This window comes from Pteropus medius, unplaced genomic scaffold, assembly GCF_902729225.1.
Source record: "Pteropus medius unplaced genomic scaffold, Ma_sr-lr_union100, whole genome shotgun sequence".
NCBI lineage: Eukaryota > Metazoa > Chordata > Mammalia > Chiroptera > Pteropodidae > Pteropus > Pteropus medius.
The window spans coordinates 26,081,618-26,094,349 of record NW_024346667.1 but is presented as its reverse complement, the minus strand read 5'-3'; the positions used below and the strand labels follow the sequence as shown (position 1 = coordinate 26,094,349).

At 33.6% G+C, this 12,732-nt stretch overlaps 1 protein-coding gene and 2 pseudogenes across 7 annotated transcripts in view; 2 read left to right on the top strand and 1 right to left on the bottom strand.

The window, feature by feature from the left end:
• MARCHF1 (membrane associated ring-CH-type finger 1) overlaps window positions 1–12,732 on the top strand; it is a 576,629-nt gene that overhangs the window by 66,171 nt on the left and 497,726 nt on the right. The window lies entirely within an intron of this gene.
• On the bottom strand, window positions 6,037–6,155 carry LOC120613519 (uncharacterized; annotated as a pseudogene).
• Window positions 10,916–11,665, top strand: LOC120613467 (protein FAM204A-like; annotated as a pseudogene).

Below are 12,732 nucleotides of genomic sequence, written 5' to 3'. Positions count from 1 at the left end.
TTATGTGAGCTATTTAACACTTCAATGTAAAATAGGCTTTGTGTTAGATGATTTTGCTCAGCTGTAGGCTAATGTAAGTGTTCTGAGCATGTTTAAGGTACATACACAAGCTATGATGTTTGGTAGGTTAGGTGTATTAAACGCATTTTCGACATAATATTTTCAATTTACGAAGGATTTATCCGGATGTTACATTGTAACTAGAGGAGCAGCTGTATAAATAATCAAAACACATTATCCCACTAATAGAGGAGCTACTGTTTTTTTTAGTTTTTGACATGAAAAATATTTGTACATGTCCATTTATATGTAATTAAGAACATAACACACTTAAGAACACAGCTTTGTGATATACCATTATTCAACTGGACTATTACTTATTTCTTCATTTCTTTATTATTGGCTACTCAGGATTTCCACCATTTTTATTTTCTCAGTTTTTATTGTCTTATCGTGATATTTAATACATACAAAATACATAATATACATATAAGTGTAAAGAATTATGCTAAACCAGATACTAGTGTATCCACCACCTTAGTTAAAAATAGAACAATACTAATTTCTTTTCAGCTGAAATCCCCTCAGCCACTTGGAATTATTGCTACCCTTTCTCCTTTTTTTCTTTTGATTTGTTTTTATAGTTTTATCACGCATGAATCTATTCCTAAAAAATACATTTCTCTACTGTGCATATTTTTGAAATTTATATGACTATGATCATATTTTTATATTCTTCTGCTGCTTGTTTTTTCCATTAAACGATATGTTTGGGAGATGCACCATTTTCACGTATGTAGTTATAGTTTACTTTAATAGCTACATATTATTTCATTATTTGATGAGATTTATATTTAGTTTCACTCCTCTGCTGGAAAATTAGGCGATTTTACTTTTTTGCTTTCACAACGTTATAAGCATTTTGTATATGTCTCCTGGTACAGATGTGCAAGTTATCTCTTGGGTTTACCTCTTGGGTAAATAGTAGCAGCAAACTTCTGGGTCATCACATATACGTATTTACAACTTTATAACACGATGTTTCATAAAATGGCAGTATCAATTTACACTTTTACCAGCAAAAGATAAGAGTTTGTGTTACCTTACATCTTTGCTAATAATTATTTTTAGACTCTTTAATTTTTACCAGGCCAGTGGATTAAAAAAAAATCATGAGAATAAGCTTCTTTTCATATGTTTACTAGCCATTCTTTTATCCTTTTTTGCTCGTGAATTTTGCTTAAAGAATATTTTTTTCCTGTTGATTTTTGAGAATTCATTATATTATATATTCTGAATGTATATTCATTCATTATATATGTTGCAGCTATTTAAAGTTTACAATTTGTCTTGCCACTTTGTGATATCTTCAAAATATAGAAACTTTATATTTCATGTAGTCATGTATGCATTTTTCTACTTTAATGTTTGTTGTTCTTGATATTGTGACCTACCGAATGTCACAAAAATTGTCATTTCTTTTCGTGTTAATGTTTCGAATATTTTTCCAGAATACATTCTATTTTCGGTATGATATAGGTATCCCAATCTAATTGTTCCCCATGTAGATAATAACTTGTTCTATTGCTGCTGTAACAAATATCAAAGACTATTGCGGATGCCTTGTCTCATCCCTTTCCCTGTGATTACTTCTAGTGATTTTTTCTCCCCCCCTCCTTTTTTTTTTGTGGAGAATATGTACAGTAACTAATTTGAAAAAATCTATTCTCTTTTCTAAAAGTTTGATGCAGGAGGGGGAGAATCCGGGATGTGCTTAGTCAGTATTCTTGTAAACAGAAGATTTATATGTATTCATAGTAGCACTGGCCTAAATCATACATAGTTATGTAGTAAACTCTCTTTTATTGTATTGCTTAAGCTATAGAAGCTAATCATCTCTTTTAGGATTTTTAAAATCTTTTTTGCATCCATATATATGCAAGTTTTAAAAAGTTCAAATTCATTTGAAGTTTGATAATCATATTATCTCTAGAATAATATGAGTGTTTCTCTCCTCACCCATTTTTTTTGGTGATGATTTAACCAAAATGAAGATTATTGATTTTTTTTAAACAATCAAAATCATTAAAAAAATCCTCTGCTGCTTTGTGCTTGTTTTCTTTTTTCTTTTTTTGGATAAAATTATTTATTTTTTACATTTCTTCCTTAGCCTTCTTGAAATTGAGTTACCAATTTATTTTATCAGTTTTGAAATGTATCCTTTATATTTTTAGATTGATTTCCATCTCATTAAGATTTTCTTTATTAGCATGCAGCTTTGCTACGTTATGTTGTTGTCTGTGTGGAGAATTCTGCTGGAAGAGTTAGTAAGGCAATAAAGAAGTGTCTTCATTTAAGATAGCTTCTGAAATTTTCAAAATCACTGAATTATAAAGAGGGCAGCAATAAAAGTTTTGTTCTGTCAATACTACACGAAGTAATTTGCCTTTACCATCGTCCTGATACATAGAGTGAAAAACCACATCCATTTACACACTCTGTAAACCAACAGTTTAAAAGTCAGAAGAGATCACTGTTTCCTTGTGAATTTCCCTTTGGCATGGGGCTAACGTTGGGCATCTTTGGAGTTGTACAGGATTGGACTAGGAGAAGGGCCAAGTAAGAAGAGCTGCCAGGGCAAACATTATATTTCATTACCTTTAAGCATCCTCAAGTGTTCTCAGTCTCATGGCTTACATTCTGTCTCTTCTCTATTAATGATTACATAAAATGGAAACAAAACATTGTGAGTTTAAATTGGGTAAATGTTATGTTCTATGTTTGAAATGATATCATAACTTCAAACTGTGGAAAGAATGGCACTTCATGAAATGTTAAGCAAAGAGCAAATTCAAATAGATTTTGCTAGGGAGCTACATTTTACTAATCAATAACTCAGAGAAAAGAAGAACATAAGTCTTATATTAAATATTTAATTTTACATAGTGACCAGCATATTGTTGGCCATTTAATTATATGAAATCATTATGCTAGTAGTAATAATTGTTCAAAGTAATATATTTCTTGATCTTTGTTGTGGGTCTATTAAATGTTAGTAAGAAATGAAATCATTCAAGTCTTTTTAATGCTCTCTTCCAAAATTAAAAAACAAACAAACAGGCAGGAAATAATGAACTACTCAATTAGCACACATTCAGATACCACTGGTTGATGGATTTGAAGGCCTTTATTGATTCTTCCTCTTGTTCATTTCCTCCTTCTCCTTGTTCTAGTCAATGTTGTTAAAATACTTTATCATCTTATTTCTCTTGATTCTAGTAATTTTTAAAAATTTTAAATTGCTCTAGTTGTAACAGATGGTGCTATTGGTTATTAATTAAAAAAAACACAAACTCCAATTTATCATGTTTTAAAAGATTTATGATTAATTATTGAATTATTTATTTATCAACCTGGGATGACCTGGCATGAGAAATAAGTTCTCAAAATATAATTAAAATAGATATCATTTATTAGTATAATGTATGTGATGTTAGTTTTATTAATTAAGAAATCTTGAAGTGGAAAATTGAGTTACCATTTTTCCTCTTGATTAATTTCCCAGCTGACACAATGAGATCAAAATAATACTGAAACTATTTGGCCTATGCAATTTCAGCATTTAGCTTTCATATTTTCCACACTTAGTACATCTTCTATCTTGGTTTTGTGGAGGGAAAACTCTAAAATATAATAAAGATCTGTAAGATGTCATTTGAATTTCTACTTTTCTTTACTATCCTTTTTAAAAATTTTCATTTCGGGTATATGGCATAGTAGTTAGACATTTATATAATTCACAAAGTGGTCTCCCCCACCTAGGGATAAATTGAATATCTACTCTTAAAATATTTACCTTCTATTTTCTTTGACTATCTCCCTTTATTTTTTTAATGCTCTATTCTCTCCATTAAGGTTCTGTAACTTAATTTAGCTTTTACTATGCATATAACTCACCCAAAATTTGTCTTGGATTTACTGCTCTTTCTTTGGAGCTTCAGACTCATTACTCAGTACTATCATCTGCATTTTACACCTCTTCCTGTAACTCAGCATGACACAAACTGAACTGTTTGTCTTTCCTTGATCTGTCACTCACTAATTGTGTGATCTTGGGCGCATCATTTTAATGGCCTCTGTCTCACTAACTATGATGAGGTTAAATGAGATAACCTAAGTAATATGCTTAGAATTGGGTCTGGAGGTGCTCGGTAATTGGTCTTTTGGCCAGCTTTTCACTTCTTGACCTTCTCTCTCCCATTTTTCCATTTCTGTCAGTAGTATCTCCATCTAGTCCCCTAATCATCATCTTGAGTTTGCTCTTTTACTGCCTCCTACATCAAATCGGTAAACTCCCATCAATTGTTTTTGTTTTGTTTTGTTTTGTTTTTTATCCCAAGAGACTATACTCTAGGTCAGGATCTAATTGCCTGGGTCGTTTTACTTATAGGTGGCTTTTACTGTTCTTCCTGACACCTGGCTCATCCTTATTTTGTGCTTTTTTTCTTTTTAAATTATTTTTTAAATTTAGTTTCAAGTATACAGTACATTGATTAGACATCTATACAGTTCATAAAACAATCCCCTCAATTGCATCCTCCCTCCCCGACCCTCCACGTAGCTAACGTATTAATGCTAACTGCATTCCTTATGCCATGTTTTCCATCCCCATGACCATCTATCAGCTACTAATTTGTATTTCTTTAACCCTTTACCCCATTCTCCCAACCCCCTTCCCCTCTGTCTGACACCAAATTGTCCACCATATTTGTGTCTGTTCTTGATTAGTTCGTTCTTTTTATTCCCTAGATTCTGCATATAAGTGAAATCATATGGTGTTTACCTTTCTCTGTCTGACTTAAATACCTTCTAGGCCATCAAAGCAATATCTTTTTCCATCCCTTCCTTTTGTGTGTGTGTGTTTTTTAATCTGTAGTGAGTCTCTTATAGACAACATGTAAGAGTTTTGTTTTCCTTTCCCTTCATCCACTCTATCTTTTAGTTGGAGCACTTAATTCTTTTCCATTTGAGTTACTTATAGGTAAGAATGTAGTTTTTACCATTCTTTATTTCTGTTTTTGGTACATATTTTTTCTTCTTAAAGAAGTCCCTCCAACATTTCCTTATTTTGTTCTTATGCATTGTTAAGAAAAACTTCCTGTAATAGTTTTGTTAGTCTTTAATCTATTAATAAGAGATCCCCAATACTATAAAATAAAGTCCAACTTACTTCGTTTTAGATTCAGGACCCTTTATAATGTCCAGTCATTATCTTCTATCTTTTCTATTCTCTTTGCAAACCTTTCCTCCTTCGCACTTAGCTGCTTCGATTACACATACACCACATGTTTTTCTTTCTGAGTCTTTGTTTATGCTCTTTCCTGCCTCAGAATGTTTTTCTCCTTATGCCTGTACGCCAAAAATAAAACCCATATTTCGAAGATACAGCTCAAAGCTTTCCCTGTTCCCAGCGATTTCAAGTAATCGTCATGTCTTAATCCAAATTCCTACTTCATCTGTTTGTTTTCCTGCTTTCTAACTTATATTAGTTACATGTCCTCTTTGCCCATTTGTCTTTAAGTTTCTTGATGGCAGAATACATATCTTCTACATCTTGGTAACCACTCAAGAGTTGTACATAAAACTTTATATAGTACTTCATAATTATTTGTTGAATAAATGCATAGATAGGTATCGATTTAGTTCTTGCTCATGTGATTTTCAAAAGGATTTAAGAAAATTTATGAAGACGAAATTAATGAATATAGCTATAAAAATATGTTCAGTCCTTGCTATAGTATATTTTCTGTATTGTGAGAATAGTTGACATTTGTTACTTATTATTTATAAAATACTTTAAGACTGAATGAATTCATTTTTACTGTTGTTTTGAATTTACATTGAAAAGTACTGAGCCAGTTGTATCTTAAAAACTTTAGATTCAAATCAGAGATGTTAGAAGCATTCTTTGTGTGTGTGTGTGTGTGTGTGTGTGTGTGTGTGTGTGTGTGTGTGTGAAATTTATATATTTTTAAATGGTTACAGCACCTGTTATTCCAAGGTGGTCTCCCATCCAAGTACTAACCAGGCCCAACCCTGCTTAGCTTCCGAGATCAGACAAGATCAGGAACATTCATGGTGGCATGGCCATAGACAAAATAAATTTTTAAATGAGGTATTTATTAAGCAACTTAAGTATAATGGTGTTTTTCATTCTGTAAAATACATGATAGGAGAAGAAATATTTTAACTGATGATAATTTTTAATTCATAGACAATATTTATTTCTGAATAAATGTCTTGTGGAACTGGAGTTTTCTCAATTTTATTGCTATGTATATTCAATGATATTTTAACAGTGGTTTAAATTCTTAACAATTTTACTGAAAGATTCTTTACATTTTAAACTAAGTTATGTGATTTTTTTTAAAGAGACAAAAACTGTTCAGAATCAACTGTCTCAAGATGCCTTAATGAGATACAGAAAGGTTATAATAGTCAATATACTTAGCATTTGTTGTCTAACAGATGAACTTATGAATTTTTGAGAATGTTTTTTAAAACAGGCTTTTCAGTGATTCATTTAGTCAAAACATATTTTGCCCTTTAAAAGGAACATTTCTGTCAATCCTCCAAATATAATCTATAATTTATGCTTCTAATTAGGATCTTTACATTACAAACTTTGCATTAGAATTTTGGCACAACATAAATATTGCACATTCCTCATTTTCCAGTTCCCAAGATATACAGTTAGTCATTTTTCGATGTGTGGAATTCTTAAAAGTAACTGAATAGTTTTTCTTTAATTTACTTTGAAATAATGATTGAATGTCCTAATTTTAATTACTATTTGGAATTGTTATTAATAACAGTACAGTGGGCCTTCTGTATTTGCAGGTTTTGCAGCTGCGTATTCAATCAACTGTGGATTGAAAATATTTTTTAAAAAGTTAAATTGTTGCTGATGTGTACTATGAGGTTAAGCTTGCATTTGTACTGAACACGTACAGACATTTTTTCTTATCATTATTCCCTAAACAAATAGTATAGCAGCTATTTACATAGCATCATATTGTTTTAGTTATTATAAGTATCTAGAGACGATTTAAAATATATGGGAGGATGTGCATAGGTTATATGCAAATACTGTGACATTTTATATAAGGAACTCGAGTATCCCTGGATTTTTGGTATCCTCAGAGGGTGCTAGAACCAATCCCCTTGTGGATACTGAGGGACAATTTATAGCTTTTTCTGTCATGAAAGTTTACATAGTAAACTTTTTATATTTATAAAGGCAGAGGACAGAGGAAAAGCCTGAAAGCAAATCACACGGAATTTTAGTCTCAGTGTTTTCATGTACTCATTCATTTGTTAATTCACACATTTATGTATTCAACAAATATTTACTGAGTGTCATTTTATGCTCTCAAGAGGGAGTAGAGTAGGCAGAGATACTTCAGATACTAGAGCTGTATCTCACCCCCAGGTTAGACTTAAGAGGAAGAAGGGCAGAAGGCTACCAGAGCTTAGATTAGTTGTCCAAAAAAGAAGCAGCGGAATCCACACTGAAGCCCAGATCCAGCCTTTTCATTATGACATGCACGATCCATTTCTATGAGGTCATTCATTCTCTGTGTGCCTCGTACCTCTCCTCTGTTAAATGGAAGAGATATTCTAGATCTTCCCAACCCAAGAAATATGGTGGGATAAAAGAAGATCATGTAATTGAAAGCTTTTTAAGGTTCTGTGATGAGTGATGCCACACAATTCTCAGATATCATCATGGAATAGTGATGAAATTTATGAATCCATGATCTTTCCCACTAAGAAAGACACTTAAAATTCTGATAGTATTAGCCTGTGCTCCTCCCACACTTTGTTTATAAATCGTCCCAGAGTCTTATATAAAACCTGAAAGAATAACATCATAGAAATGGAATACAGATGATGATTACTGACATGTAACATACATGTACTTGAAATAAATGTGCTGTGATTATAGTTTGTGGCTTTGTTGTTGTTAATATTGTTATTAGCAAGTTGAGAATAATGAGGGAGGAGAAAGTATTTACCTTTAATTGAAAAGATAAATTCTGTACTTGGAACTATTAAGGTCGATCCATTTATTCTTGCACCCATTCCTGAACAAAATGCCAGCAACACTTGGTACGTACTCTTGCCTTTGAAAAATAGGAAGAATCTCTTAAGGGCTCAGGTTTGGCTTACTTATATATCCCAGTGAATTTATTATGAAATATAAAATTTCCTCATTCTTCTGAGGGAAAGGAATATTCCTCTACTTTCCCTCTTGGTTCTTATGGCCAAACAATTAAAATGACATAATTCAGATTGACAGCAAAAAAATCAAATTTTAATACCTACCCATGGAGAACTCAAATAAGCATGACAACTCCAAAGACAATAAGGCAAAATGAAGTATACATGCCATTTTGGGGTCTGGGACTTCAAAAGGAAGTAAGGCAATTCACAGGGAGATGAAAAGAGTTTATGTTTAGCAAACAAAAGTTTGCTGGACCACCTAGAGACAGTGGATCACAGAGAGGACTTTGATCAAAAAGGCTTTCTGAGTTTCCTCCCCATCTGCCATATCTAGTTTATGTTAATACTGTGGTTATCTACAGTGTTAGTTCTTCTCAGAACAGGCCTTATATCTTAAATTCTTTTAGGCAGTTTGGGGGAAGGTCAAAGGTTCTTTCTGCATCTTTTGTTTCTTAAAAATAAAATGTTTCTCATGCCAGAGGGACACATTTTGGTATGGCAGATTTTGCTTCCTTATGTCCTTGTATACAAAACAGTATAGTATATTGTGATCTTTACTGTTTTTAGTCCTCCTGGTGGCAGGAAGAAATACATATAAAGAAACAAGTAATAATTACTTTTAAAATCAGACCTTCCCACTAATATATTTTTACTTTTTTGACTAATATTTTTCTGAACTTACATGGCTAGTGGTAAATATTGTACAATTTATCATCTCTAGGACACAATGCAGAGTATACCACTGAATTTCTTTAAAATCATTATTCATTAAATCTTGTTCTGTTTATTTTCCTTTTGACATATAAAATAATTATTTTGCATATGGAAATTTAGATTGAGTTTCAGAAGCTGCTTGATAATTCACTTGAACCTTTGATAACATGGTGCAAAAGCTGAGGGGCACAAAAATTATCTTCTAAGGGAAGCATTATAAGCATTTTATACCAAGAATCACTGTCACCAACAGTATTGTAATCATGCAGCCATTACTATGCAGACACATAAAAAGCTTTAATGATGGAACATTTGCTCTCACAGTACCCTGTGGAATTGATGTGTATATTTTGATTCTTTTATTAAACGTGGCTGCTGAAACTCCAAGATGGTAAGAGACTTGCTCAAGGTCACAAAGAAAAATTAATAACAGAGTTAGAGAAAGAGCTCATGGAATTACATTACTAGGTTAAGTATATTGGTCACTAAATAACCATACTCTTCCACCAGTGTTTAATGGCAAAATTGTATGCCTCAATTTGATACATGGGGTAATATTGCAGCCATAATATAGGTCAATTGTTAATTTTCTCTAGGTCCTGGTCTTAGTGTAGCTATAAGCAAATCACTTTAATTTCTTGATCTTTAAGAATATGATATTATTTACCAGTGACTTCTTATGTTTACTAAATGTGGCATATCATTGGATGATATGGCTGGATTGTGTTTCTCATTATGGCCTCAACAACATCTCACATCGCATATATTCTTGAGCAATACGACTTTGCCATTCCCTTATCAAGGGGTGAAGGTCTAATTCTGCTCCCCTAAAATCTGGACTGGTCTTAGTGGCTCATTTGTAAACAACAGAACGTGCCCAAAGCAACGGCATGAATTCCCAGGATGCGTCAGAAGAAGTCCCGCAACTTTTGCCTGGGTCTCTTGGAGCACTTACTCTTCTTCCTCTAGAATTCTCCCTCTGGGAATCTCTGCTCATCCGGAGAGTCCCAAGTCACCCCGAGAGGCCACATGTAGCATTGACAGTCCTGGCTCAGCTCTGCCTTTATATCATCCCAATTCCAATGCCAGACTTTATGAGAGAAGAAGCCTTCAAATAATTTTAGACCTAGTTTTTTGAGTTGCCTTCATTCCTTCAAGTTTTACCTGCTGTGGCCCCAGACACATCAGACTAGTTGTAAGCCATACTGCACACCGTCTAAATTCCTGACCTACAGAAGCCTTTGAGCAGTTGGAAAAGGGAGACGTAGGTCAAAATTTCTCCGTTTTCCCCTCTAGGTGGAATGTCCTACAGTGAAGTTCATGTGGCTACTCAGAAGACAATCCTATGAGATTGTAGTCACGTTTAGCTGTGGCCAATTTGATAAAACATCTTCATATTATTGCTTTCTTGTGCCCTCTTTTGCTCCTTTTGTCTGGCATTCGTGTTGCCCTGGACTTCATTTCTTATCAATAGTAGTGTATGAGAGTCTATACTTCAAGCTCTGCTTTCTGCTGAACCCAATATAAAAAAGAGGAATTTCTCAATTTGAGGTTTCTTGTCCAAACCTCAAACATGTATCACCTTAACAAACGATTGTCATGTATCACCTTAACAAATGGTTGTGGCCAAATAATCATTAATCTGAGGCTTGAACTCAGAGCATCAATGTGTGCTTAATGACTACTGGGCCAAAATATCAAATGAAAATTTTTGTACAAATACTGAAAAATATAAAAAGTAAAAATTTCTATTATAGCGACAGACATTTTTTGATAGAGTGATTGGTGGAACCTAAGATACTAATGGCTAAGGAGCACTTCTTTTCTAAGGAATTAAGGGTCAGGCAGAGGAAGAAGAGATAGATCCAATTAACAATGAGCAGGGGGAGTTGTGAGGGGGAGGAGGTGGGGTGGGGTGGGGTATACATCCTAAGATGGCTGTTGGGCAGCCAGCTCTTGGCTGGAATATCTGGAGTGAGCTGCTATCTCCTGGCCTAAGTGAAAGTGATGTTGAGTTGAATTCTGAAGATGAAGCCACATTACAGAACTCTGGACTTAACTTACAGGAAGATAAAGAAGACGGAACATGTCAAAAACAGATTTTAAGTTGTCCTACACATGGATCAAAAACTGAAGCAGAAGCAAATGTAAATGCACATGAAGAATGTCCTTCTGGAATTCCCTTAAATATATGGAATAAATTTCAAGAATTCCATAAGAAAATTTTCAAACAGAAAATCTCACCTTCAAGAGTCAGAAGGAAAAAAAGAAAATGCCCCAGAATAGGTAAATTAAAGACTGAAGAAGAATCTCACAGTGAACAGTCCTCAAGTGAAATCCAGAGTAAGGAGCTTCCTCAGTATTTTGGAGTGAATGATAGGTTCGAATCCACTGTTAAAAGGAAAAAAAGGACAATTTGGGCCTTGAAATGAGCATGGACTGGGCTGTGGAAGAGTGGAATATTGCAAAGGCTGAGGAACTCAGCAACCGGCTAGCTGTTTGAGAGCTTGGTATAAACACTGCCAAAGCAGATGCCTTCCACAACTTTGTAAAAGCCAGAAAGGATGCTGAAAATTCACAGGATGCTCAAAAATAGAAGACACTTGCATAGGGGTTTGAAGCAAAGATGAAATGAGAAACCAAAAGCAGTGTGGGATATATGTAACTTTTCAGAGTTCTTAAAGATAATTGAGTCTTTACTTGAGTCTTCAACTGCTCAATTTACTGAAACTATTTTCCTGGTTATGTTAAACAACTCAAGAAATTAATAGAAGTAGAAAAAAGAAGCATAAATTTGCAAGTTGATTATCAGCTCTTTCCAATCTTTCTAGAGTTTGTCTTGTTGAAGTGAATGGAATTGAGTATTCTGTTATTTGTACAAGAAATTTAAGTACACATATGGGGGAAAGAAGATAGGATTTTCTTTATTTATATAGACCCACAGTATAAAATCAATTTTACTCTTCATCAATTTGGCATAGCATAACCAATGAGCTAATTGTACTTTCGTATCTGTACTCACTCTAACTGCACTTACTCTGGAATTGTGTTTTTAAGATTGGCACTTGTTTATAATGGTTTAGTCGTAGGTACTTGAAAATCTCAATTGAAGTTGTCTTTACAGATGACTTTATCTTAATGTTATAAAAAATAATTACTGGTTCTTTATTGGAGGCAGTAGAGTTGATATTTTACAGTCACGTAATAAAGACAATTGATTAATTTTTGTGTACCTTTAGATACGATATTACAATTTTTTTAAAAAAAGGATAGAATGTAGTTTTTGGAAGTGACTTAAATTCAATTCTGCTTAGAAATATCTTCCTAAGTATCTCTCTTTAGCCATGTCATCCTTTAAATTATGAGATAACTTTGATGCAGGAAAGGGCAAATTTCCCCAAGTGAAGGGGAGACCAAGCCCTGCACTGAGAGAAGAAGAGGATCTTTTGGTAGAGAGTGTGGAAAGAATTCAACACACGCGCCAAAGTTAGTCAAAAGGAAAGTTTATTAGAAATGGGACTAACACTCCACAGAGTGTGGTCTCATCTCAGAGGCAGAGAGAGGGACAGAGAAAAAGGCACTGAGAAGGGACCCTGAGTGTTCAGTTTATATGTCATTCCCATTTCCTTTGATATGGACTTACAGTGAAGAAGGGGAAGAATATGTAGCATGAAAAGGTAATATATAGAGTGAAAGGCCTGCTGGCGGTTCCCAGCCTTTAATCCAAGGGTT